This window comes from Patella vulgata, chromosome 2, assembly GCF_932274485.2.
Source record: "Patella vulgata chromosome 2, xgPatVulg1.2, whole genome shotgun sequence".
NCBI classification, from domain to species: Eukaryota; Metazoa; Mollusca; class Gastropoda; family Patellidae; genus Patella; species Patella vulgata.
This window is the reverse complement of record NC_065880.2, coordinates 50,136,908-50,150,727: the sequence shown is the minus strand read 5'-3', so window position 1 is coordinate 50,150,727 and position 13,820 is coordinate 50,136,908. Positions and strand designations below refer to the sequence as shown.

Here is a 13,820-nt window from a genome sequence, read left to right as displayed (position 1 = left end):
GTTGACTGCCCGGACGATTTAGCTGCTGTGGGCATATGTTTCGTTGCCTGGAGAATCCTATTGATTTTCAATGATTTCTGATAATTACTGCCAAAGTTATGGCCCTTGATCACTTTGAAAAATCTTGTGACGCTCTAGAGGCTAAAGTTATCATCCGATTGACTTCAGATTGATACAAACAAATTCTATAATTTTCTGATAATTACTTAATGAGTTGTTACTCTTAATCAAATGTTAGTGTATTATATATGTTTCATTACCAACAAAAGTTAAAGTATGCGACAACTCTTGTTGACTGCCCGGACGATTTAGCTGCTGTGGGCATATGTTTTGTTGCCTGGCAACCTATCTTTATCATCTATTTCTGAATATACCCAAGTCATGTGTTGTCATAGTATAGTGTTGGGTTAATAAAAGTTAAGCTTACTCTTTTTGAATCACCTAATACTACTTTGTCACAATAGTGCCTGTTATTTTGATATGTTCACCATGTAATATCCATCTTATCTTACACTAATTTGTCACTTTGTATTTTTTGGCTTTAAGTTTGAATACCTTTCGAAGCAATGATACTCTGTTTTTTTCTTCTTTTTATAATATGGTTGATGATTCATAAAAATGCCATATTCAATGACTCCCACATCACTACACAAATTGATAATTAGTAGACATCCCTCAGGCAAGCAATTTGTTCAGCTTAAATGGAGCTTCTAATCTTGTTTTATTTTGTTTACTTTCGGACTGTTATAAAATTTTTATCTGTCTGTCTGTCCAACACTCTCTTTGTGACACAATAACTCTGCTTCTAATTGGGCTAGAATGCCCAAACTTGGTGTAAATGTTTGTTAGGTGAATGCCTTGACCGAGTGTGATGATGGGCATTATCTGCATAGAAAAAACAGAGATATGCAATTTCATTGTTTGAGACTTTGGGACACAATAACTATTCTTCTAATTGAGGTAAAATGTTCAATCTTGATGTGGGTGTTTATTAGGTAAAAGTGTTTGATGAGCATTTCTGCTTAGACTAAACAGAGATAAGTAATTTGATTGGCTGACACATGGAACATGCAAGATTTCTGCTTCAAAAAATATCCACCCAGTCTAACTGTTCAATCCAGTTGAGTATTTGTTTCATATTGGTTTAAATTATACAAGAATATATATGTCTATTCATTCTGTTTTTAATATGTCTATCAACATCAAGGACTTTCTAATTTGTAATTATTGTAAAAAAAACGACAACAACCTTGAATCTTGCATTTTCGTGGTCCTAGGTTGTTGTGACCCCTGTCAGTCCGTCTAACACAAACAATCTAGGGGCTGAAGTTATCATATGATTGACTTGATATTATACTATATGTTCATGAGTTGAAGTTGCCTATCTATTTTCAACAATTTCTAATAATTACTGTCAGAGTTATGACTCTTTATTAATTTGAAAAACCTGGTTGAGGCTGAAGATATTATTAAATTGAACTGCAGGTGAAAAGGCCGCTGTCCAAGCCAAATTTCTCATGGCATAGCATATGCCCGTCTTCATTAGTATGGTATGTAAAGATCTTTGAATACAGAACTTGATTTTATGCATAGATATTTTGATTCTTTGAGCTACATCTTGTCACATAATGTCATTTCACCATATTAATTCATTTTAACATTGTAAACACAATTTAGGCAGTAGAGCTTTACTGATTTATTTTTTTTAATATAACTGTTCTATTTACCAGGAATATTTTATAAGATAATACAGTAGTGAATAAAAGGAGAAACCTATTTGGATTATTTCAACTGAAATGTTGCAGGCCTCTCTCCATTTATAAGCCCGAATTTAATTCCCATAATAAACATCAAGAAATGGACCTCACTACAAGTCTTTTTGCGTTTTTATTTCACATTAATTTCATCATGTCTGCAATGATGAAGCTTTTTACTGTATTGATAATGTAGAGCTGTGAAGCAGACGCTATGTAAATGTGTGTGTATGTACATGTATATACATACTCCCACACAGTTGTACCATTACTACTACCTGTTCTGGCTTGTATATATGATGCTCTATTATCAAATGTCAGTAAAGATGGCAGTTAGTTGTTAGCATATAAACTGACATGTAAATAAACACATGTTAAACTAGCTCATCATCCTATACCCTCTCTGTATATATATATATATATATACACTATTTGCTTTATTTTACAGGTTTCCTCACCAGCTATGTGCAGTAGATATACATGTACCCTATACAAAATATAGTTCCTTCATCGGAGAAGTTTGTAATTTTGTTTACAAGATTTGCCAAATCTGGAGACTTGCCAGGTCAGTGGTGTATGTTATTTTGCCATTGGGGAAATTGCCAAATGATGTGCACAGTGAAGTGGCTTCCCAGTAAAAAAAAAATGTAGTTTTGATTGAAATTTTTTGAGCCATTTGATATAGACTTGCTTGTTGTTTTGACGCACATGGTCCCTAATTTAAAACAAATCTATGCAAAATGTTTTAGGCATGACCAAGTGTGATGGTAGTGGAAAAATACATTCATGACCAAGTTTGCACACATGGTTTCAATTTCTGAAAAACATTGTTTAATAACAGGCAGAGGACTTCTAATAGCTGTGAATAAATTTGATAAATATAGAGATTACTCATTTATGGGAGAAGAATAATTTGAATACAAGTTATTTATGTCTGAACTACATACCAGGATCAGATATGTTTTCTTTGCCATCTAAGCTGTTTATTTTCTTTATGTCAAGAATTAATACTGAGACATCTCTCTCATCTTATCAATGGAGCATTATTAAGCATATTATTATAATAATTATCACCATTGAAAGTCGCTTTCTCTTATGATAATCAGTGTTGTTTTAAGTAGATTTATTTTGTTAATTCTTTGTAGGAATCTTGAAATCATGTTTAAGTCAATGATTAATTAATTCATCAATACTTTTTATAAGTATAATTACGCATTTATTACTTCAAAGATTGCATGGAATTTTTAAGGGAAAGTTTTTTTGTCAGAAGAATAATATCTACTTAAAATTCATATCATACTTTAGATTACATTTCAAAACCCCTTCATTGATGAGGATCCCGTTTTGTTGTTCGTGTTGGTTTACTAAGTTATTAATTTTTGAATTTTCTCACATATTTATTAATTTGAAAAACAGACCCTTGTGGTTTATCTTCAATTAACAATTTATACATTTTTTCAAATATTTATTAATGTCAAAAAGAGATAGTATTTATTAATTTATTTAAAGGAACAGGAAGCCATGGTTTGTGTACATAATAAAAGCATTTGTTTGTTTATGTCTGGTTATAAAAAAGGAAAACTTCCCTGGCAGTCTCTAATATAGATTTAGTTATATTTTTATGCTTGAAATGTTAACTATTCAAACATTAATTGACTGATATTTCAACATCGGCCAATTCTTTTAAGATAATATTTTGATGTGCTTACATTGAAATATGGTTGTATATTGCCATATACATTGCATTCTGTATGTCTGTCCATCTGTCACCAATTTCTATAGAACGCTCTGACAATTGTATTTACCACTTAATTTTAAGAAAAAATTATACATGTAACAAAACTAACATGTTGTTTATATTAGTTAGATAAAGAAGCCTTTGCATTTCAATGATTTCTCTTCATAACTTAAAGAGTTACTACCCTTTTTTTACTTTGTAGAAGTTTGTGAACGCACTAATGTCGAAATTTACCATCCGGTCTGTTTGAAACTTGTATGCATTATTTAAATTTTCAGTTGATTGCATTAAGAGTTATTGTCTGTGCTTGATTTGTACGATCTTATGGATGCATTATTTATTTTTCAAAATTTTTTAATAATTACTTCTAGTGTTAATGCTCTTGGTCATTTTGTAGAATCTTGTTAATAATTTGTTGGCAAAAGTTATCACCCAATATGAAAAGATCAAAACCATGAAAGAAAGAAGCATATTTAATTAGTCCTAGAGTTATTGCTTTGCTCACTTTGTAAATACTCTAGCGAAGAAAGATACCATCAAGTTAACTGTTAGAATTTGAAAAATTCTAGATAATATTTATGGTTTGTGAAGACCCCATTATTCCCATCTATAGCAATGAATGTCCAGACAAATTGTGTCATGGTCCATATAAAAGAAGTAATAATTCACCATAATAGTAAGAGCACGTTTCACAACATCTAAAAACTGGTGAAAATAACCTCTTTATTTTGCTTAGCATAAATAGACTAATCCTCAGGTAAACAAGCTTAATATGTTTACTTCCGTAAATACAAAACTACTATGAGTCATATAAACAGAAAACAATATACCAGTAATATGAAAAAAGTATATTATTTAATAGATGTGAGCTAAACAAATGAAATTTTTTTTCTTGTTCAATATAATTAAATAAAAATATGCTCTGGATTAGTCTGAATTATTTTTTCACCATCAGATGATAAATATATTTGAACGATGTTGGCCTGGGCTAGAGTAAGAATGGTACATGTATGATTGCATATCCAAGTATGTGCTGTGATTATTGTTTTGGAGGTCAATAAGAAACTCAAATCCCTTCAATGGTTTTCCCAAAACTATGACCGTGGCTCCTTGGTAGAAAGGGACAAAATTAATCATGTATTTTGTTCTAAATTGATGTCTATTTGAAATCGTCTCATCAAAGCAATTTTGTTTGTGCACTGTAGGGAACAAATAAACTGTTGAACTTATAATATATTAAAATATTTTCATAATAACTATTATTTTTTTTACACAGAAATTTAATGGTGCTATTTATTTTGTATTTTGCACAGCATTTAATGATGAAATAGACAATTGATCATTATTGTGTTATGGAGATAAACTACTGGACATATTATTCACCTGTAACACAGCTAGTTATAGTTATTAATAATTCTGAAAGTAAACAAAAAATATATTTGTCTGCATTCTTGTTAATACATGATAATATTTCTCTGGATATATTTGAAAGTTGGTACTAGTGAAGCCCAAATCCCATCACATTTGAATAAAATATGATTTATTCTACTAATCGTACATGACTGATCCTCAACCATTACCTGTAATCACCTTCAGCAGACGTACCCAATCCTCAAACTCAAAAAATAATTTATAGTTGTCATGAAATGATTTAGGTGATTGTATGTGTTATTAGTGCTATGGCAGTGATAATTAGAAAAGATAATGGATAATAGCCTCGTGTTTACACAGCTAATATAAATGGTAAATTACATTATTAACAAGGAAAGTTATGATGGCTTGTTCGTTTATCTTGATCATTGTTTGTTATATTGGTACTCAAGTGAATAATACATACGTAACTATGTCATGACAAATAGCTTACTACTTTCAACCATTAATCCCATAGTTTTCTGTACGGGAGGTGGGTGTAACACTGTCTGTACATAGAACATCTTTTGGACTGTGCACTCAGACTCAACATAATACATCAATAGCAATTTCGTGAAAAATGGCTTACTAATTGGAACGATTGATTCCAGGGTTTTGGTACAGGGTCAGGGTAACATTGTCTGCATAGAAATGAGCGAGTTGAAAGTTGTTTTTGGACAGTGCCCTTCTAGACTTTAAAAGACTAGACAGTAAAAGGGCATATATTCTTCTAAATGACTGATTTATGTAATACATTATACTGAGTGAAATAAAATGCCAGTCAAACACATGCAGATACTAACATGGGACTAAGATGGTTCAATTTTATTTCAATAATTCGCTTGTACGTAGGGCGCTTTAGTAGTGGGAGGAAATCAGAGGACCCAGAGAAAACTCATGAGGTTGGACTGACGACCCTACCCCTTGACATGTACAAGCTCGGAATCATGCCACTCAATGACGGACCTTATGATGCAATGCGCACACGTTAACCATTCGGCCACCCAACCCCTGTCTACAAAACTATCCGTATACTTAAAGCTTCACTATAATGTTGATGTTATCGTCCACTTTTTAAAAAAAAAAATAAAACAAAAAAAACCTACAGCTGTTACTCCAATCTTTGATGCAGCAGGATGGAGGGTCTGGCAAGGAACAGCATGCAGTCATTCAGATGGGACAGAAAAGAACGAGGTCATGTGTAGACATTAACATGCATATAAGAACACTGACAGTTGGAATTCGAAATAAATACTAGGTCTTAGTGCCACTGTCTAGGCAAAATTTCCCCCATAGAACACTACATGACGCATGCACGTCTTTGTTAGCATGGCTAGAGTAGAAAAGTAGGACATAAAACCCAATTTCGTTTCATTACACCCATCTTCTATTGAAACCTGGCCTATTAGCAAACCACACCAATTTTCTGTTCCAGTGTATTTGTTTTGTGATGGTAATAAACAGCGGTGTTAGCCCACAACAATGTTTGATTTTATAGTTTAGTCACTGGTCACAGCACTGTGTAGCTGATCAAACTTTATGTTTTATGATCAATTGCAATATTTCTAGCTGGTAATATTGATTAGGTTTCACAGAAATTGTGACATTTCTTTATGAATGAAAGAAAGAGATCAAAACTACTAGTTCACCTATTTTGTTTTGAACAGTGAATTAATGGCTATTAACAGGACATAATTTTAATAGTGTTTATAGGTGTATTTTAATTACCATATGCCAGGTTTATGACCATTTTAAATCATATCAAGACCGCCTGCATATCACCTTTATTATCTACAGCTATATAAATATATTACCTTAGAAAATGTTTTATTTATATAACATATAAGCTTAACCTTAAAAAAATTTGTTGTTCATGGCTTGCTTTAAAAATAAAAATTAATATGACTTTCTCTGCATATAAAGACTGGTTGCCTTTGTCACAAACCTTCTTCTTCTGCTTATCATTATTGAGTACATACACTAAAAACTCTTTCAAATCTTTCACCAGAATTATGATTTCTTCTTTTAATTCCGATATAATTAGAATACTAACTTGTGTGTAACTTTTTAAAAGTTGGATCTTCTTTGACTAGGTTTTGTAATCTATACACCAGTGAGATTACAGTACCTATAATGAACATCCACATTACCAAGGATCACACTGGCTTTCAATATTTTTTTTGGCAAAAATGGATCATAATTTTTATATAAAAGGATTGTTTACATTCTTTATGGTATTCTGCCACATGATTGTGATTGGCATTCAACATATTAGTCAATCATAGATAAATATGCTTAGAATTTTAAGATTATTTTCCTGTCATTCCTCAAAAAGAATTTCCAATACTCCCAGTAGTTATAGTAGGGTGACCCACCATAAATAAATATCTCCATATATCTCGACAATTACGCCACAATATTTATATATATGCCAAGCCTCAAATCAGTTTCACACAATTATAGTCACTAAAAAAACGATCATGTTGTACTTAATAAGCTATGACCATTAATCATGTATAAATAATAGACTGAAAACTGGTTCCAAGAGTCGTCCATATCATCCAGACACTTTTGAGTAAAAGATAGGTTACGTGCCCTTGTTTTGAAATTAGTCTCGCTTAACCAGCCTATCGACCATTCTACGTCTGATTGACAGGTCGGGATAATCAAGACTACTTTTTTACGAAACATAACAGAAAGCTAGAACAAGAAATTGAATTTAGAAATAAGCACGTTAGGTAGCTCAACAATCGTTTTAAGAAGCTTGTAAAAGTAAAATGAAACTACTGCTAGTATCATGTTCCTGTCTAACCCGAGTGATTCAGAGATATTATTTGTACTAAACCAAAAGATGCCGCTCTTAACGGTACAGTTAATGATAAAGCGATTTAAAAAATGAAACGAACGTAATTTCTAAATCTGCTGTAATAACCAAGAAGCTTAATTTTACTGCTATTCAGTAGAGAATTGCACGTGCCATGGCTATTTATAGTATCATACTGTCAGAAAGTTGGTCTCGGCACGGCGAATGTGCACGCTTCAGTGGTAGTCTCGAACTATCAGCGGTGGACTGTATTTCTGTGAGTACATGGGTCACCCTAGTTATAGCCCAAATTATTGCCAAAATCAAATTTTTATCGCCACTTTTATTGCAAAATGCCACTTTGCTGACCGACAGTGTTAGCCCTGCAAGCTAGCTTTCGTTAGGTATAGTGTAAGAAAGGCTTGGTATACAGATTCTGCTCTACTTCTTTTTCTATAGATAGTTAAAATGGCCATTTGTAGATTGGAAGAGATATTAAATTTCTAATGATATTTTAGATTTAATGATATTTTTTGATTAAATGAAGTAAATTGATTTAATCATTAGTGACAAATATAAAGTTCAAATTAAAATGTCATCCAAATATTTCTTGGAAAATGTTAAAACCTCTCTAATTTTCCCCGTTTTATTTCACCAACTGTGTCCCAGGGTAAGAATTTATTTACACATTATATATGCCGAGATGATGATCAGTTGATCACCACCAACTAAGCATGTGAACTTATGTATGACATTTGGTGGAAATCACTTAAATCGAGTAGTTCAGCATTAGCATTGCTTTGGTCGTATTGAATGATACTCTGCTTTCACTGTGTCAGGGATTGGATTTTTCGATAATAAATTGAACAGTAAGAATATTTTGAATGTATTTCAAAAAATTAATTTTACAAGTGGAATGTGGTCTATAATGTGTCAGCAGTGTGAGAACTTTGAAATTGACCATATAGGAGTTTAACAAAAATATGTCCATAATTATTTTGTAGTTAAAGCGACACGCTTGATATTGGGCATTACAATGTTATATAAATCGTGAGCAGTATGAGATGATATATTATAAACCATAAATTAAATACTAGTGTATCAGCAATGAAATTTTAAAAAATGTGATTTAGAATAATAGTTCACATTGTCTAATTCAGTTATTTTGTCAAGAACAATTTACATAACTTCATAGTAGATTTGCCATTATTATACTGAGAAAACACTGAAAATCAAAATATTTATGTTATTTGTGGGTAGACTGTTAAGGATTCTCTCTTTTTCAAACAATTGGCAAATTCCCCTGCTGCATGTAAACTATCCATGTTTACCCCCTATTTTTACACTTGTCTGACAATAACAAATGTCAATACATACAACAACCAATCAACTATTGTTTGTGGTTTAGGTTCTTAGCAAAGCTCCAGAACAAGAATGAAAATTGCCAAGAACCATTAAAGCTAATTTAGCGTAATAAATCTTTCACTTAATTCCGATATGATTTGCCATATAAATTGACAGCTTGTCAATAAATCCTCCTGCCAAAGTCCTTTCTGGTTGAGGACTCATAAACATTTCTAAAGGTTAGTGAGTTGAACAAAGTTCATTTAAGGCAAAAATTACTACATGTACATAATATACCAACTTGAAAGGCATTTAATCTCCAGATCCTCCCCCTAAAAATAAAGGCTATTTGTAAATTTATAACTGTACACTATATATTATCTCTATAGATAAAATAGCTGTAGTTGTGGTTATAGCTATGAGTGATTTAGCATATATCTGATAATGTATCTATATCTTTATATAACCTACTTATGGTTGATAAATAAGTGGTTTTAATCACAAAATAAGGTGTAAAAACCTTATTTTGTGATTAAAACTAATATATTAAAGGCACAAAAGTTAACTCATTCACACATATCTAAATAGTACCTACTATTTAAATGTAAAAAAAAGTATTATTATTAATAAAGCACGATACGGAGAGAAAAAAAAAAAAAAAAAAAAAAAAAAAGTAGAAAATATGCAGTCCACTGTACTGTTTAAATGTGAAAAGTATTATTATTATGTAGTGAGGTGTGGTTTGGAAAAAAAAGGTAGAAAATATGCAGTCCCCTACTATTTAAATTTGAAAAGTATTATTATTATTATGTGATAAACCACAATATGAAAAAAATAGTAACAAATATGCAGTCCCCTACTGTTTAAATGTAAAAAGTATTATTGTTATGTAATAAGGTATGGTATGAAAAAAAGGTAGAAAATATGCAGTCCCCATATATTTAAATGTGAAAAGTATTTAAATGTAATTGTAAAAAGTGTTACTATTATGTAACAAAGCATAGTATGAAGAAAAAAAAACGTAACAAATATACAGTCCCCAACTATTTAAATGTAAAAAGTGTTATTATTATGTCGTTAAGTATACAGTTTGGAAAAGAAAATTTCACAAAGATTGGCCAGGCTTGACAGGGAGACCTGGGAGACCTAGCTTAATTTCTCAGTAGTGACAAGTTGATCAGTATAATTTAATTTTTATTCCACACAAAAACATTGTGGGGTCTTTCCCTTTTTACTCTATAATCAACATGGTAGACTTGGTTGACAGTAACCATGTATTATTAAAACATAAATCAACGGATGTCTGGCAAGATACAGTGTTAAAACACTAGCTTATAAAATGCTACAAGGGTGGGACATATTTTTTAAATGTGAAAATATAAACACATCAAAATAGAAATGTAAGTGTCAATTCAAGGCTGAAAGTTTGTTGCATAAGAAATGTTATGGAGACCTCTTCTGAGTTATGTGTCTGTGTCATGCTGTTCTTGAAACGCCTATTTTCTACAATATCTGACAAAGTTAATCTTTTTAATGTAATCATTTTATATTATGACTCTTATTAAATAATAAGTGAAGAATGTAAGATTATAATAAATGTCGGCCCTGTTTACTTTGTTGCTCTGTCCTATGAGAATTGATTCTTGATTCATCATCATATGCTTTATACAGCCTAAAGCCCCAGACACACAGGTGGATTCTTGATTCACATATACCTTCTACAACCTGAAGTGCCAATCACACAGGTGCATTCTTAATTCCCCAGACACACAGGTGCATTCTTGATTCACTATACACCTTGTACAGCCCAAAGCCCCAGACACACAGATGTATTGTCAAAGCCCCAATTACACTGTTGGATTTTTGATTCAGTACATACCATTTACAGTTTTAAGATAAAACCTAATAACAAAATTATTGCAATTTAAATCCTACAGGTTACATATATCACAGTTTTACTACTTATACAGTTGGGTTTCGTTCCTTGTGAATAATAATTGGGTGTCTACATGTATTTGATTATCCCTATTCTTATAGAAACTATTTTATAACAGTACTAAGTCAAACCACAACATATACAGAACCAGGTGGGTAAAATCTTATAGGTTATATTGACTTGTCTATAATGTTCCAGATGTAGATATCAGTTATCAAAATGTGGGAATAACAGATAACCTTACAGCTTCCCAATCACTACCTAAATCTGATGATTACATTATTAGCTTTATAAATCATGCTTTCAGCTACAAAGAATATCAATAAAAAAACATTTGTTGGCTTTCCCTTAAAATGATGTTATCACATATTTTGAATTGCAATTTAAAAAAGGATTTAACTCTATATGATTTCTTTATGGCTGACATTGTTCTGCAAAGTAAGAATGTAATTGCATGAAGTTGCAAACCCTTAAAAGCTATCTGGAAATCAACATTCAGTCTCAAAATGACCTAAATATACTGTAAATGGGAAATTAAATCAGCATTCAACATTCTTCAGTGAAATATCTCTTACTAGAATATATTTAGACTGAATAGAAGCCATTTATTACTGCACCTTTGTAAGATCAATCTTAGGTTAGACCCTACATATTAAAAGTAAGGTTAAATGGACATTTCATCAAGATATTGTAGTCATATAATTAATAAAATATGCTAACAAAAGTATGTTATCTTTTTTGAGTGAGATTAATATGATATGCTATACCTGCAGATATCTAGTAACATTAAAAGTTAGTCACAAACGATTTGATTTCTTCGTTCAATTCTTGTTGCTATGCTTTGCATGAATTTTGTTCTCTTTGTATTTGTCTCACTTGTGGATATGGGCGAAAAAACTGCGAAATTGTCGCCTTGTCTGGCGTACATCACCTTCTTGACATCTCTTCTTTAATCTGAAAACTGTAATGTACATATCGAGAAGTTTATATACTTTCATACTTATTTAACAAACATGCAACATTTCATTAAAGGGGCATTATGGGAGATTAGATAAAGAGTTAACAAATAGATAACGTAAATAGAATATGCTGAAAATTTCAGTCAAATTGCTCCACTCTGAACTGAGATATTAGCAATTGAGTTTTTAGGCCTAGCCTTGATCATCATTACTAAAGTCGTCACGATAAAAAACAATGTCTTGATTATCCATTTTGACGTTAAATCATCCATCACAAAATGTATTCAAATCCAGTAAATATCGCAGGCTAGCGATGGCATCAAGAGTTGATTATGGTCTGGAAAAGTTAATTAATGTCTAATTAATAATTTAGATAACATTTTAGACCTAAAGAAAGACCTGCAATAGGCAGATTTAGCTCTTACATAATGTATGTTTAACATTTTATTATATTGTAGACTTTCAGTGGTTGGCACATCAGCTCAAATAAATTCCACTAAAAAAGACAAGATATTCCCCTTGACAGAATGTCTATTTAAAATTACAAGTACACGTAAGCTTATATATTTGTTATTTAAGGTGACATGTGACAGATATATTATTAGACCAATACTATTCTTAGATTAATGTTATACAGGTTGTCTCTTCTTAACCGTACTAATTATTACTACTTTTGTTTTGTTTTCTCCCAAAAGGAATTCTGTCTATGTGCAACAAGAAGTAGGAGGTTAGGACTTCTGAGAAAATAGACAATAATTATTTTTACATTAATGAGGATGGGGAATTGGTGGTATTAAAGATCACAATACTTTTGTCTTGGTCTATCTATTCCTGTCTCAGGCCATATTGGTTCAACTTGGGAATTTCAGGTTAGGTTATTAAATAAACTGTCACAAATCCTGACAGATTAAATTTGATTCTTGTGCAGTCAACTGTACACTGCTGGCTTCTACATTGATCTAATTTCTAATGAGAATAGAGCTTATAAACACTAAGTCTTTATATTTCATTAGATGGTAAACAACGCATAGTTACTTAATGATGTGATTGATGATAAGATCTATTTTATAAATCAACGAATTCTGAATCAAAGAGGTTTGTAAATCTGTTTGAACCAGGAGATTTACATCTGGGTTGTGTAACATGATGGCTTCAGTAATAAGGCTTGACATTATCAAGTTTTTTTTAGATGTACACATTTAGATGGGGTGATACTGATATATGTGACTGGTGACAGCCAAATGAGTCACTTGGGGTAAAAAATAATAATTGAGTTATGCATATATTCAGAAAGAACATGTTATAAGCTTTTCGATGATATATAAAATGTAAAGATTGAATGAAAATTAATAAAGTTATGCACAAACAATTTGGCAGACGAAAATGGCTAATTTTTACGAAAATTCTTTTGTTTTTAGCATTGAATTTAATGACACTACTTACAAAACACCCAATTTATACACTATATTAATTAAATATTTAAATATTTCTGGATTACTCCAATAATAGACAAGTTAAAGCATCGGATTTCGCAAAAATAGCTCAAGTAGCTATTTTACATCATAGCGTTAAATGAGCATGTCCGACTTCCGACTCATTTGGCTGTCACCGGTCACATATTATCTTATATTTCCAAAGTAATGGTAACAGCAACAGGCATTCTCAACTCACTGACCACTGCTTTCATTGGTCTACTGAGTTTTTATTAGTGCTCAGATGACAAAGCAGCTGTTGATAATAAGTTTAGTTGCCTGGCAACCTATCTTTATACCATAGTCATCATTGTAGATATTTTTTTATTATCATGAAAAATAACTTTATCAAACCACAAATAACTGTGTCATCAACTAAAGTTTTAACAGTCATGGAATTTTCT

At 31.4% G+C, this 13,820-nt stretch overlaps 1 long non-coding RNA gene across 1 annotated transcript in view; it reads left to right on the top strand.

Annotated features, from left to right (window-relative positions):
* Window positions 1–13,820, top strand: part of LOC130010903 (uncharacterized) — a 45,742-nt gene that overhangs the window by 24,469 nt on the left and 7,453 nt on the right. Inside the window, exon 2 of the long non-coding RNA XR_008786193.1 lies at window positions 2,203–2,319. This is a non-coding gene — a long non-coding RNA (uncharacterized LOC130010903). The remainder of the gene's footprint in view (window positions 1–2,202; window positions 2,320–13,820) is intronic.